A 14074-nucleotide genomic window follows, 5' to 3' on the forward strand; every position below is an offset into this window, starting at 1 on the left:
TTCTTAAAACAACTTTCTTGTAGCATAAATCACCTCTTAATGGAGAGGTCTTGCCAGGATTTGACTTGGTGGTTCCAATTTCTATATGTTTGTACAGGACTTAGCACAATTGGAGGCTAACTAGTGTGGGCTATAGGGACTATTAACACACAGTACTAGTACTCTAACAGTTCTCTCAAACAGTGGGTCGGGACCCCAAAGTGAGTTGCAACCCCTTTTTAATGGGATCACCAGGGCTAGTGTTAGACTTGCTGGGGCCCAGGGCCAAAGCCCACGACCCCCTGCCCGAAGCCAAAGGGCTTCAGCCTTGGGCAGCATGGCTCAGGGTACATCCCCACCCTGCCCACGCTGAAGCCATGGGACTTTGGGCTCCCCCGGCCTGGAACGGAAGGGCTTGGGTAGACTCAGTTTTCGGTCTCCCCTCCTTGGATCAGAAGGGGGTCATGGTGCAATGAAGTTTGAGAACCCCTGTAGTAGTCCAGGGGTTGTATCTCCCCCAAAAAAGAGAATATTCATACATGTGTGGCCAGTGTGTAGTTTTCCCCCTGCCTTCTCCATATTAAGAACTGCTAAGCTCTCAATTACTGCCACACACTCTCAAGAAGAGAGATTCTAAATAGAACAAACCATCCAGGAACGATGCAAGTGTGAAACATACAATCTGCTTGGAAAAAATCTAAATACTGGTGCAATACTGTTGAAGGATATGACATTTCTGAAATAAACCAATAAGTCTTACAAAGAAAGATCAACATTTTGGAAAGATTATAATCCTCCAAGTATTACATACTGCATCTGAAGTTAACACCTTTCTAATGCAAGTTCCACTGTGAACAGCCTGACTGTAACAGGTGGGGAAAAGACAGACAGAAATTTACATCAGACAAGCTATTCACAAATCAAGACCAACCCAGAAGTCTAAGCTGTAGAACTACTGTTCTTTAAATGATTTCATCGGTCACTAAATATTTGAGTATATTCAGGTAATTTAGCATGCTACAAAATCACTCCAAACACACAATGTAACCAGAAGAACAGCACCTACCATATGCCAGAGGAAAATGGAGATTCAACAGGATGTACATGGACGAAAATTAGAACCAGATATAAAAGAATACACATGTGTACAAATGGAAAGAACAAGGGGAACAGACAGGTCAATAGATACAACACGCTTAATTTGTTGACATGAAACAAACAAACAAAAGAAACACTGTTGCCTAGGCTTTGCCTAAATACACTCTCCCTGTAAATAAGAATGGCATCTGAAATTAAGAAGCAGTCTTAGACAACGTATATTTTGGGATTAGTAGAATCTTTTACAAGTTTTTACACTCTCTCAATTGTTTTAGTACTGCAAACTGAAACTTAAAAAAAAAAAAAGTGTTTGAAGTATACCTGTGAGGATGAAAAAGCGAGAGCAAGCCATCTTTCTTCGAATAACATCACACTGTCCATGTCTCAGGCAGGTCTTTAAACTTCCTAGTTTGCACCATTACTCAAATCTTTGGGACTGCAACAGATCTCTAGCAGATAACTTTGTCCATCCTTCTGTACTTTGGCAGGAATGCCTTTTGCTGTTATTATTATTAGTATTACTGTCACACCAAGGAGCTCTAATCATCAATCAGGACCATTCTGTGCTAGTTATTGTACAAACACAGAACAAAAGACCGTCCCCTGCTCCAGACAGCTTACAGTCTATATATAAGACAAGAGATGACGGATGCACAGAGACTCATAGGGGAGTATGAGACAATATTGGTTAGTATCATAAACTGTGGTCTTCCTATATTAACAGGCTAACCATTACCAAGATTTTTATAGGTATCATGTTCAAAGGAGACTAAGGAGGGTTTTAAAGTGGATAAGGAGTTAGTTTTGCAGATGTTTACAGCGAGATCCTTCCAAGAGTGAAGGGCAGATTGGGAGAAAGGACAAAGATGCTCATTTGAAAATTTAACAAGCGGGAAGTGGAGGCAGTATCGTGGGCTGATCAGAGATAGGAGTCAACGTGTCGACAGAGAAGAGAGGTAGTGTGGAAACAGGCTGTGAAGGATATTGAAAGAAAAAAAACAAGCTGATTATGTCTGGCAAAATAGAGAAGGTGGAAATCTGTGAAAGAATACAAAGAAGAGGGTGACAGCTAAAGTGATAGGCTAGGAAAGTGATCTTTGCAGCAGCAATAGCAGCATTCTGAAATTTCTGTTTTGTTTAAATGGCTGGTAAATAAGTTGTGCTGAATGGAATCTATATTACTGTTTTTCTCTCTTTTTGTAATTTAAGATTTTGCCTAGAGGGATTCTCTATGTTTTGAATCCGATTACCCTGTAAGGTATTTACCATTCTGATTTTACAGAGATGATTCTTTTACTTTTTCTTTAATTAAAATTCTTCTTTTAAGAACCTGATTGCTTTTTCATTCTTCTTAAGATCCAAGGGTTTGGGTCTGTGTTCACCTATGCAAATTGGTGAGGATTTTGGTGAGGATCAAGCCTTCCTCAGGAAAAGGAGTGTAGGGTTTGGGGGCAGGGGGGGGGGGAAGACATCTCCAAGTGGGCTCTTTCCCTGTTCTTTGTTTAATACGCTTGGTGGTGGCAGCATAGGATTCAAAGACAAGGCAAAGTTTGTACCTTGAGGAAGTTTTTAACTTAAACTGGTAAGAATAAGCTTAGGGAGTCTTTCATGCAGGTCCCCACATCTGTACCCTAGAGTTCAGAGTGGGAAAGGAATCTTGACAGAAGGGTATTGAAAGAAAAAAACAAGCTGATTATGTCTGGCGCAATAGAGAAGGTGGAAACCTGTGAAAGAATACAAAGAAGAGGGTGACAGCCAAAGAGATGGGCTAGGAAAGTGATCTTTGCAGCAGCAGTAGCAGCATTCTGAATATGGGAGGGCCAAGACTAAATTTGTCAAGACCAGAGAGAACAATGTTGCAGTAATCAAGTCACAAGAGAAGGAGAGCCTTGACGAGAGCTTCAGCGGCACAGATGAATAAGAAAGACCATATCTTAGAGATGTGATGCAGAAAGATTCTGAAAGACTTGGACATAGCCTGGATGTGAGGACCTGGAGAGGTCTGAGTCAAAGACGACACGCAGGCTGCAGGCCTGCATGACAGGCAGGATGGGTGATGGTTGTCCACAGTGAACAACAAAGGAACAGGAAGGGCAGGCGGTGGTGGGGAATTAAGAACTGTTTTAGCCATGTTGAACTTGAGCTGCTAGACACCCACAAGCAGATGTCAGACAGACAGAGAGATCCTGAGATTTTAGTTTCAACAGGTGACAGGTCCAGAGTAGAGAGGCAGATCTGTGAATTGCCAGCATAGCAAGGGTAGCTGAACTTGCATTTGAGATGAGATTACTTAGAGATTATAGAGGGAGAAGAGAAGGTGACCAAACAGAACCCTGTGGAACTCCAAGGAAAGCTGGGGAAGAGGTGAGGGAGGAACATGCCAAAAAACAATAAGAGGTAGGAGGAAAATGAGGAGAGAACAGAGTTATGGAAACCAAGGGAGCCCAAGATTTCAAGAAGAGCATGGTTGATGGTGCAGACAGGTCAAGGATGATGAGAATGAAATGCTTGTTCTGAGCTTGGCTAGGAAGAGATCATAAGAAACTTTAGTGACAGCTGTTTCAGTGAGGTACAAGGAGTGCAAGCTGAATTGGAGTGGTTCTAGGATGGAACTGAAGGAAAGGACCTCTAGATAACTATTTTAAACTGCATGCTCTGAGCTTAGAGATGAAGAAGTCAGATGGGGTGGTAGTTGGAGAGGCAAATAAGGTCACAGATGGGTTTGGGGTTTGTTTTAAGATAGGAGAGACTTGTATTGAGGAGAAAACTCACAAGAGCAGGAGCTTAAGGAGACAAGTAAGGGAAGGAGAGAGTGGGCACATGGGAGATCAGAAAATGGGATCAGATCACTGGGCCAAATGTAGGGGTTAGACAAGGAGAGCAGATGAGAAACTTCTACATTAGTTATAGGGAAGGGGGAAGAAACCTGTAGAAGAGGAAGAGAAGACAAGACAAGCCAAGGGAAAAAGGGAAGGTCACATCACATTTGCCCATTTTCTCTTGGAAGAAGACAGCGAGATCCTGTTCAGAAAGAAGTGGAAGCAGGAAGAGGGAAGGGTTTAAGGAGTGAGTCACAGGTGGCTAAAAGGCAGCTGGCATTGCGTATGTGAGATTCAATCTATTTGGTTAACTAGGGTGTTGGCAGGCTTGAAGTAGAGAACAAATTTGTAGTGGAGAAATCAGCACAGTTCCTGGATTTCCACCACAGATTCTCTTTAGCATGACAGGAAGAGTAGAGGAAGGATGCTGGGTATGAGCAAAGGCTGGGGTTTTGCAGGAAGACCTTGTGATGGGAGAAGGGGGCAAAAAGAATCAAGGGTGGAAGAGAGTGAAGCATGGATAGAATCAACCGCCATATCAATAGAAAAAAAAAAGGGGAGAAAGGCAGGCAGGCAAAAGGCTTAGAGCAGACAAGAAGTCATTAATGCTGATCAGAGTGGATGAAAAACATTTATTTAAATTATAAGTTTGTCTTTTTAAAATAAACTTATTTAATGCTAATTCTGAATTTAATACAAAATATGTTAACGCTTAAAATTATAATTTAGTTATAAATGTGAAACATGTTTTGATAAAAGAAGTTTATGTATCCAGAACATTTAAGGTTGTTTTCTTTAATAAAAAAATTTTATATGCTGTTTTGTGTATTTGTTTAAATTCAGGTTACCATCCTAATGAAGCTTGACACAAATCATAAGCAAAAAGTTATTTCGTAAATAAGCAATATATCATTCATTTTCTAACATTCTAACAATGTAGAATAAGAATCTGAAAATATTAAGCTATATAATTGCTTAAAAATGTATATAGTTATAGCGTACCATCCTATGTTGCAAAAAGATGTACCAATCTAGTGTAAAGGCTCTAATTAGTTGTAAATCAACATGTTTTAATAGTTATACAGTAGAATCTCAGAATTAAGAACACCTCAGGAATGGAGGTTGTTTGTAACTCTGAAATGTTCGTAATTACGAACAAAATGTTAGGGTTGTCCTTTCAAAAGTTTACAACTGAACAGTGACTTAATACAGCTTTGAAACTTTACTATGCAGAAAGAAAATGCTGCTTTTAATCATTTTAATGTAAATGAAACAAGAACAGAAACCGTTTCCTTACTTTGTCAACAGCAATTAAATTTTCTCTTTTTTTAGTAGTTTACGTTTAACACAGTACTGTAGTCTGTACTGTATTTGCTTTTTTTTTTTTTCTTTTTTTTCCAGTCTCTGCTGCTGCCTCATTGCATACTTCCAGTTCCAAATGAGGTCTGTAGTCAGTTTGTAACTCTGGTGCTCGTAACTCTGAGGTTCTACTATATTAACCAGTAAGAATGCACCTTTCTTTTAAAAAATAAAGGAAGTACAAATGGAAACATTGATTAAAATAAATTTTTTTTAAATCAAAGTTTTCCACCCGGTGATTTATATTGCTGATTTAAAATCGCCTTGATTTAAAATGAATCCATCCTAATGCTAATGGAATGGTGTCACAGAAAGGCCAAGTGACTGGGCACGAAAGTGGGAGTTGATGGGCAATGCTGAAAGAGACCAGATGATGGTCAGAGACACAGCACTCGGCAACAGTGAGAGACGGGGTCTGCTTAATGGAGACCAAGTGAAGCACATGGCCCTCTTGGCAAGAAAGTGAGTTGAATCAGGGCAGGAGCGGTGCAGCAGGTCCCACTATGAGGCAGGAAGGACACATTGCCTCAGGGAGTGGGAAGAAGACTACTGTAAGCCTATTGTGAATAGAATAATGTCTTACTGAACCTTGAAAGTCTTCGTTAATGGAGATTCCAGAGCACAAGGTAGGAGCAGGCTCTATTGTTTAGTGGTTACTGGAGTTAGAGTTTTTCTTAATACTTAACCTACTTAACCCTGAGATCTTGCAAACTCACTACTTTTTGGTTGTAGCTTCCTGTCCTCTTTGCACCACCCCTTTATGTATTTGTAGAATTATGTCTCCCCTCAATCATTTCATCCAGACTCCCCTCCCTTCCTTAAAACTGCAATACCCACCTGGTGAAGTGAAGAAACAGATTGACAGAGCCAGAAGGGTACAAAGAAATCACCTGCTACAGGACAGGCCCCACAAGGAAAACAACAGAACACCACTGGCCATCACATACAGCCCCCAGCTAAAGCCTCTCCAGCACATCATCAACAATCTACAACCTATCCTGGAAAATGATCCCTCACTCTCACAGACCTTGGGAGACAGGCCAATCCTCGCTTACAGACAGCCCCACAACCTGAAGGAAATACTCACCAGCAACTACACACCACACCACAGAAACACTAACCCAAGAACCAATCCCTGTAGCAAACCTCGTTGCCTACTCTGTCCGCATATCTACTCTAGCAGCACCATCAGAGGACTCAACCACATCAGCTACACCATCAGAAGCTCATTCACCTGCACGTCTACTAATGTGATATATGTCATCATGTGCCAGCAATGCCCCTCTGCCATGTACACTGGCCAAACTGGACAGTCCCTACGTAAAAGAATAAATGGACACAAATCGGACATTAGGAATGGTAACACACAAAAGCCGGTGGGAGAACACTTCAATCTTCCTGGACATTCTGTAACAGATTTGAAAGTAGCTGTACTTGAACAAAAAAACTTCAGAAACAAACTTCAAAGAGAAACAGCAGAAGTAAAATTCATTTGCAAATTTAACACCATTAATTTGGGCTTGAATAAGGACTGGGAGTGGCTGGCTCATTACAGAAGCAGCTTTGCCTCTCCTGGAATTGACACCTCCTCATCTATGGACTACATCCATCCTGGTCGAATGGGCCCTGTCAACACTGGTTCTCCACTTGTGAGGTAACTCCCTTCTCTTCATGTGTCAGTATATTTATGTCTGCATCTGTAACTTTCACTCCATGCATCTGAAGAAGTGAGGTTTTTACCCACAAAAGCTTATGCTCAAATATATCTGTTAGTCTTTAAGGTGCCACCAGACTCCTTGTTGTTTTTGTGGATACAAACTAACACGGCCACCGCCTGATATTTTTCTCAGCTCAAAAATGGCTTGGTCTGGAAATCTGAAGTTCTATTTTGTTACCTGCAATGAGAACTATTGTCCAAGTATTTTTAGAATAGTTGGGAAGTCAATTTTGGAGAAAGTCACTCACTGTAAAACTCCCAAAACTTTTCAAAACCCGACAGAGGTTATGAACTCCTATGTTTAAGCTTTCGTTAACAAGACAGCTTCTAGCTCTTTTCGTTAAAGATAAATAGAAAAGGAATGCTGATCACGGATGGCAGTTCACCAAGTAAACCTTACCCTCAGAGTCATTCAGTTATTCATGGGCCTCCTGCACCAACCTCCTCCACATCCAGGAAGGAAAACATGTCAGAAACCTACCACATGTCAGAGCTGCCTGGTAGAGTTCCTGCTCCTGACTGAGAGCATCTATGCACACCCTTCCTACCATAAAAGGAGCAGATGGGGGAATCCTAGACCTCATCTTCAATTCAGTAACTCCTCCAGTGATGCTACTAAAAGACACCATGACCCAATGCCATTTTCCTTTCCACAGAGGTAACTGCATACTACAGTGCCTCAGCAGCAAAGTCATTTTCTACCCATTTATCCACTGACAACCAGTTGAATAGTGGATAAGGAAGATGTAGTGGCAGAAATTCACCCTACTGGTGGGTGAACACATGATGGCATGATATTTAATCCCTTCTGTCAGTTGAGGAGTGGTATTGGCAAAGACCATTACTTCTTTAAAAATGTAGAGGTAAGAAGCCATTATACAGCTAAATTATCTTGTCACGGGAAAAACATTTAGATGACTTCAGGTCACAGTTACACCAATAAAAAAAGTACATAAATACTTACTAGATACTTCTTCACTGGCTTTTTGACAACAATTAATTTAAAAAAAAAGTTTAAAAATGGAAAAATAAAAGCCTCCACTTACTATATTTCAAGTGGTATCTAAAAATTTCACTACTTATAAGACCACTATACACAGACACACGTGCATCTACCTCAACCCTCCTCCACACACACCAAAAGCCTGGAACTGCATGCAAATTTGATGCTGTCCTCTCTCTATATTTTGACAGCAGATTGTGGAGTAGCACATCTATATGCTGATACACCTGTTTAAAGTGTCTTACAGTTTCAGTCAGTGAAGTGGAGAGTTTCTATAGTTTTACCACTTACCAATCACGTGGGTAGAAGGCGAGGATTATATGGCCAAAGTTAAGGTTGCTTGCAGAATCTTAACTCTGCATTTTTTGGTCTCCTATTTATAAATATAACAATACTAATGTTTTACATAACTATTTGCTTACAATGTCTACTCTGTTAATGAAGTTGTCTGGAAGTAGTCATTAGAACCTTCAGATAAAGTATACAAGTGTACGTATTTACATTTTTCTAATGACTACCCAAGAATGACTTATAAAGGTCCTGTAACATTCTGTTCCTGTATGATGAACAAATATCAATGGTGGGCCTGCATACCAAGTCTCATCTGTATGAAAGTGAGTGAAAGTATTTCACAACTTGAAGCACTTAAGAATTAAAACGTGCATGATATTTTGCAGCTGCAAAATGTCAGCTCAGAGCTATGAACTCCAGTCTCTCTAATGATCCTTCTGGTATGAGAGGCCAGCTCCATTATAATTAAAGACAGCAATATAAACTTGGCAAGCCTCCCTATGTAAACTAGAGCTAAATCAGCCAGTAACACAAATTCCTGGCACTCCAAAAGTTGCGTCAAAGTACGTTTGAAGGAACTCAGATCTTTCTTCTTGAAATTTTCACTTACAAATAACTGTCCCAGAACAGAAAAGGAGTACTTGTGGCACCTTAGAGATTAACAAATTTATTTGAGCATAAGCTTTCGTGAGCTACAGCTCACTTCATCGGATGCATTCGGTGGAAATGAGCTGTAGCTCACGAAAGCTTATGCTGAAATAAATTTGTTAGTCTCTAAGGTGCCACAAGTACTCCTTTTCTTTTTGCGAATACAGACTAACACGGCTCCTACTCTGAAACCTGTCCCAGAACAGCAATCAGCTGTCAGAAGAACCACCAAATCTGGACCAGGTATATTCTCCCACACAAACTCACAAGTCAAGAACGTCTTCAGAACAAGCTGTTCATCTGAGTGACTAATATTTCTACAATCTCGCTCATTTTTTAAAAAAAAAAAAAATATGTCTTTTAACACTTCATTTTCAACCACAGTGGCATGGACTGAGGAGATGTCTACACTGCCATCAGAGGTGTGACTGCAGCACATGCAGACATCACCGAGCTAGCTTTGAGCTAGCTAGTTCGGGTACCAAAAGCAAAGAAGCCTCAGCAGCAGCAGACGGCAGCATGGACTAGCTATCCAAGTACATACCCAGGGTCCTAGGCAGAGTTGAAAAGCTCATGCTGCCATGGCTTCACTGCTACTGTTACTTAAGCTAATTAGATCAAAACTAGCTTGGATAGGTGTACACTTGCTGCATCTTCCTGTCACTGGGGCAGTACAGACAGCTGTTTTAAGGTTAGAGAGGAAGGGGTAAAGACACAATACATATCACATACACACTTTTTGGGGGGGTGAAAAAGTTATATTAAATCAGCCTCTAAATCAACATAGCAGATTTTATAAGGCTGCGGAAATCAACCCAGGGCCAGAACAGGTCTGTTGAACCAGGCCCTAAGTTAATACACTACTAAGATTGTACAAGAATGTTTGATTTTTAGAAAAAATGCTCTCTCTCATCCCCACCTCCTTCCATTATTCCCTAACTGGAGGAACTAGCGTGTTGAAAAGCAGATTATAGCAGTCCATCACTGCAGAAGAGTTTTCAACTGTTGCTAATATAACCTAACAAGGAATGCCGGAATCCAGCAGATGATGAGCGGCATGTCTGATTGACCTAAACCAGACTCAAAACTGAGTGACTTGTATGTCTGTGTCCATATGTATCCAATGCAAAATGATCAGTCCCATATCTGACTAGCTGATTCAAGAACAATCTAGTCATTTTTTTTTAAAATATAGCATCAATCCACACAAATCTACATATGAAGTCTCTTCTAGTATTGCACAATGCAATACTCAGCTATTCACTATCTTTTCAGATCTGGAACTACTCCAGGCCAAGGTCAAATTCTCTCCTTTATGCAACCACACGGTGGGGAAGAGGAAGGCAGAAAGAAGAAGAAAAAAAAAAAAAAAGAAAAAAAAGAGAGAGAGAGAAAAAGTGTGTCTGTACAAATCAGGCTGACTACTAATAAATAAGTTCATCATATACTAAAAAGACACTCCCCCTCTCTCTGCTCCCCCCTTCTCCTGCTCTCAAACTAGGACTCACTATAAGAGGCACAAAGTCCTCACTCTCCACTACCTAAGCCCTCTTTGGTGGTATAGTGCTGAGCATAGCTACCTTTGAAGCGGTTGACCTGGGTTCGATTCCCAGCCAATGCAATAATGGCGGGGGGAGGGGGGGGGGAATAGCTTAGTGGTTTGAGCATTGACCTCTAAACCAAGGGTTGTGAGCTCAATCCCTGAGGGGGCCATTTAGGGATCTAGGGCAAAAATTGGGGATTGATCCTGCTTTGAGCAGGTGGTTGGACTAGATGACCTCCGGAGGTCCCTTCCAACCCTGATACTCTGTGATTCCTCCAGTAAATAATTAATGCCTTTGCCCCCCTTAACTGTTAAGTATGAAAGAAAGCGGGGTGTGTGTCTGTGTGTATTTTTTTACATGTCCTGTATTTAGTGGATAGCTTGTTTTTGTATTTCATGTAACTCACCCCTGTATACAGCTTCAGGCTAGGGTTTTCAAAATGGGGCCTACAAGAGATGAGCTTATAGATTCATAGATACTAAGGTCAGAAGGGACCATTCTGATCATCGAGTCCGACCTCCAGCATAGCACAGGCCACAGAATCTCACCCACCCACTCCTACGAAAAACCTCACCTATGTCTGAGCTACTGAAGTCCTCAAATCATGGTTTAAAGACTTCAAGAAGCAGAGAAGCCTCCCTCAAGTCACCCATGCTACAGAAGAAGGCGAAAAAACCTCCAAGTCCTCTACAATCTGCCCTGGAGGAAAATTCCTTCCCGACCCCAAATATGGCAATCAGCTAAACCCTGAGCATATGGGCAAGATTCACCAGCCAGATACTACAGAAAATTCTTTCCTGGGTAACTCAGATCCCATCCATCTAATATCCCATCTCAGGGGATTAGTCCTATTTACCCTGAATATTTAAAGATCAATTACTTACCAAAATCCCATTATCCCATCATACCATCTCCTCCATAAACTTATCAAGTAGAATCTTAAAACCAGATAGATCTTTTGCCCCCACTGCTTCCCTTGGAAGGCTATTCCAAAACTGCACTCCTCTGATGGTTAAAAACCTTTGTCTGATTTCAAGTCTAAACTTCCTGGTGGCCAGTTTATACCCATTTGTTCTTGTGTCCACATTGGTGCTGAGCTGAAATAATTCCTCTTCCTCTCCCTCTCCTGTATTTATCCCTCTGATATATTTATAGAGAGCAATCATATCTCCCCTCAACCTTCTTTTAGTTAGGCTAAACAAGCCAAGCTCCTTAAGTCTCCTTTCATAAGACAAGTTTTCCATTCCTCGGATCATCCTAGTAGCCCTTCTCTGTACCTGTTCCAGTTTGAATTTATTCTTTTTAAACATGGGAGACCAGAACTGCACACAGTATTCTAGGTGAGGTCTCACCAGTGCCTTGTATAATGGTACTAAAACCTCCTTATCCCTACTGGAAATGCCTCTCCTGATGCATCCCAAAACCGCATTAGCTTTTTTCACAGCCATATCACATTGGCGGCTCATAGTCATCCTATGATCAACCAATACTCCAAGATCCTTCTCCTCTTCCGTTACTTCTAATTGATGCGTCCCCAACTTATAACTAAAATTCTTGTTATTAATCCCTAAATGCATAACCTTACACTTCTCACTATTAAATTTCATCCTATTACTATTACTCCAGTTTACAAGGTCATCCAGATCCGCCTGTATAATATCCCGATCCTTCTCTGAATTGGCAATACCTCCCAGCTTTGTATCATCTGCAGACTTTATTAGCACACTCCCACTTTTTGTGCCAAGGTCAGCAATAAAAAGATTAAATAAGATTGGTCCCAAAACCGATCCCTGAGGAACTCCACTGGTAACCTCCCTCCAGCCTGACAGTTCGCCTTTCAGTAGGACCCGTTGCAGTCTCCCCTTTAACCAATTCCTTATCCACCTTTTGATGTTCATATTGATCCCCATCTTCTCCAATTTAACTAATAATTCCCCATGTGGCACGGTATCAAATGCCTTACTGAAATCTAGGTAAATTAGATCCACTGCATTTCCTTTATCTAAAAAATCTGTTACCTTTTCAAAAAAGGAGATTAGGTTGGTTTGGCACGATCTACCTTTTGTAAAACCATGTTGTATTTTGTCCCATTTACCATTGACTTCAATGTCCTTAACTAATTTCTCCTTCAAAATTTTTTTCCAGGACCTTGCATACTACAGATGTCAAACTAACTGGCCTGTAGTTACCCGGATCACTTTTTTTTCCTTTCTTAAAAATAGAACTATATCAGCAATTCTCCAATCATTCGGTACTACTCCTGAGTTTACAGATTCATTAAAAATTCTTGCTAATGGGCTTGCAATTTCAGGGGCCAAATCCTTTAATATTCTTGGATGAAGATTATCTGGGCCCCCCGATTTAGTCCCATTAAGCTGTTTCAGTTTCGCTTCTACCTCAGATATGGTAGTATCTACCTCTATATCCTCCTTCCCATTTGTCATGCTACCATTATCCCCAAGATCCTCTTTAGCCTTATTAAAGACTGAGGCAAAGTATTTGTTTAGATATTGGGCCATGCCTAGATTATCTTTAACCTCCACTCCATCCTCAGTGTTAAGCGGCCCCACTTCTTCCTTCTTAGTTTTCTTCTTATTTATATGGCTATAGAACCTTTTACTATTGGTTTTAATTCCCTTTGCAAGGTCCAACTCTACTCGACTTTTAGCCTGTCTCACTTGATCCCTACATGTTCTGACCTCAATTAGGTAGCTTTCCTTGCTGATCCCTCCCATCTTACAACTCCCTGTATGCTTTCTGCTTCTTCTTAATCACCTCTCTAAGATGCTTGCTCATCCAGCTTGGTCTACAACTCCTTCCTATGAATTTTTTCCCCTTTCTTGGGATACAGGCTTCCGATAGCTTCTGCAGTTTTGATTTAAAGTAATCCCAGACCTCCTCTACCTTTAGATCCATAAGTTCTTCAGTCCAATCCACTTCCCTAACTAATTTCCTTAATTTTTGAAAGTCAGCCCTTTTGAAATCAAAAACCCTAGTTGCAGATTTATTTTTGTTAATCCTTCCATTTAGTTTGAACTGAATTAGCTCATGATCACTTGAGCCAAGATTGTCCCCTACAACCATTTCTTCTATGAGGTCCTCGCTACTCACCAAAATTAAATCTAAAATGGCATCCCCTCTAGTCGGTTCAGCAACTACTTGATGAAGGAATCCATCAGCTATCGCATCTAGGAAAATCTGAGCCCTATTATTATTAGGGCTATCCTATAGGACTAGCACTGGTCCTCCAGTCTATATCTGGGAAGTTAAAGTCTCCCATGGTCACGCAGTTTCCATTAGTATTTACTTTATTAAAAACATTAAAAAGGGCTCTATCCATATCCAAATTAGATCCCGGAGGTCTATAGCACACCCCAAGCTTCCAAGTGGGGCTACAAAAGCCCAAAGCCCTTTGACTTTGGAAGTCCCAGCCCTCAGCCAATAAGGACACTATTGGGTTAAAATTTAAGTTGTCACTATCGTCAACATCATCTTGCAAAATAGTATTTTAGAACTTGTTTGCTTTTCATTATTCATGCCTTTTCTGCCTCACTCAGCTTGGTCAGTAAAATTAGACTATTTATTTAGATTTAACATTTAAAAAACACAAGAGCTC

The 14074-nt window shown here is 40.7% G+C and overlaps 1 protein-coding gene across 7 annotated transcripts in view; it reads right to left on the reverse strand.

The window, feature by feature from the left end:
* The window catches only part of POC1A (POC1 centriolar protein A), a 111055-nt gene that overhangs the window by 59797 nt on the left and 37184 nt on the right, over positions 1 to 14074 (reverse strand). The gene's annotated exons all lie outside the window — the stretch shown is intronic.

The sequence above is a fragment of the Dermochelys coriacea genome, chromosome 7 (assembly GCF_009764565.3).
Source record: "Dermochelys coriacea isolate rDerCor1 chromosome 7, rDerCor1.pri.v4, whole genome shotgun sequence".
NCBI classification, from domain to species: Eukaryota; Metazoa; Chordata; order Testudines; family Dermochelyidae; genus Dermochelys; species Dermochelys coriacea.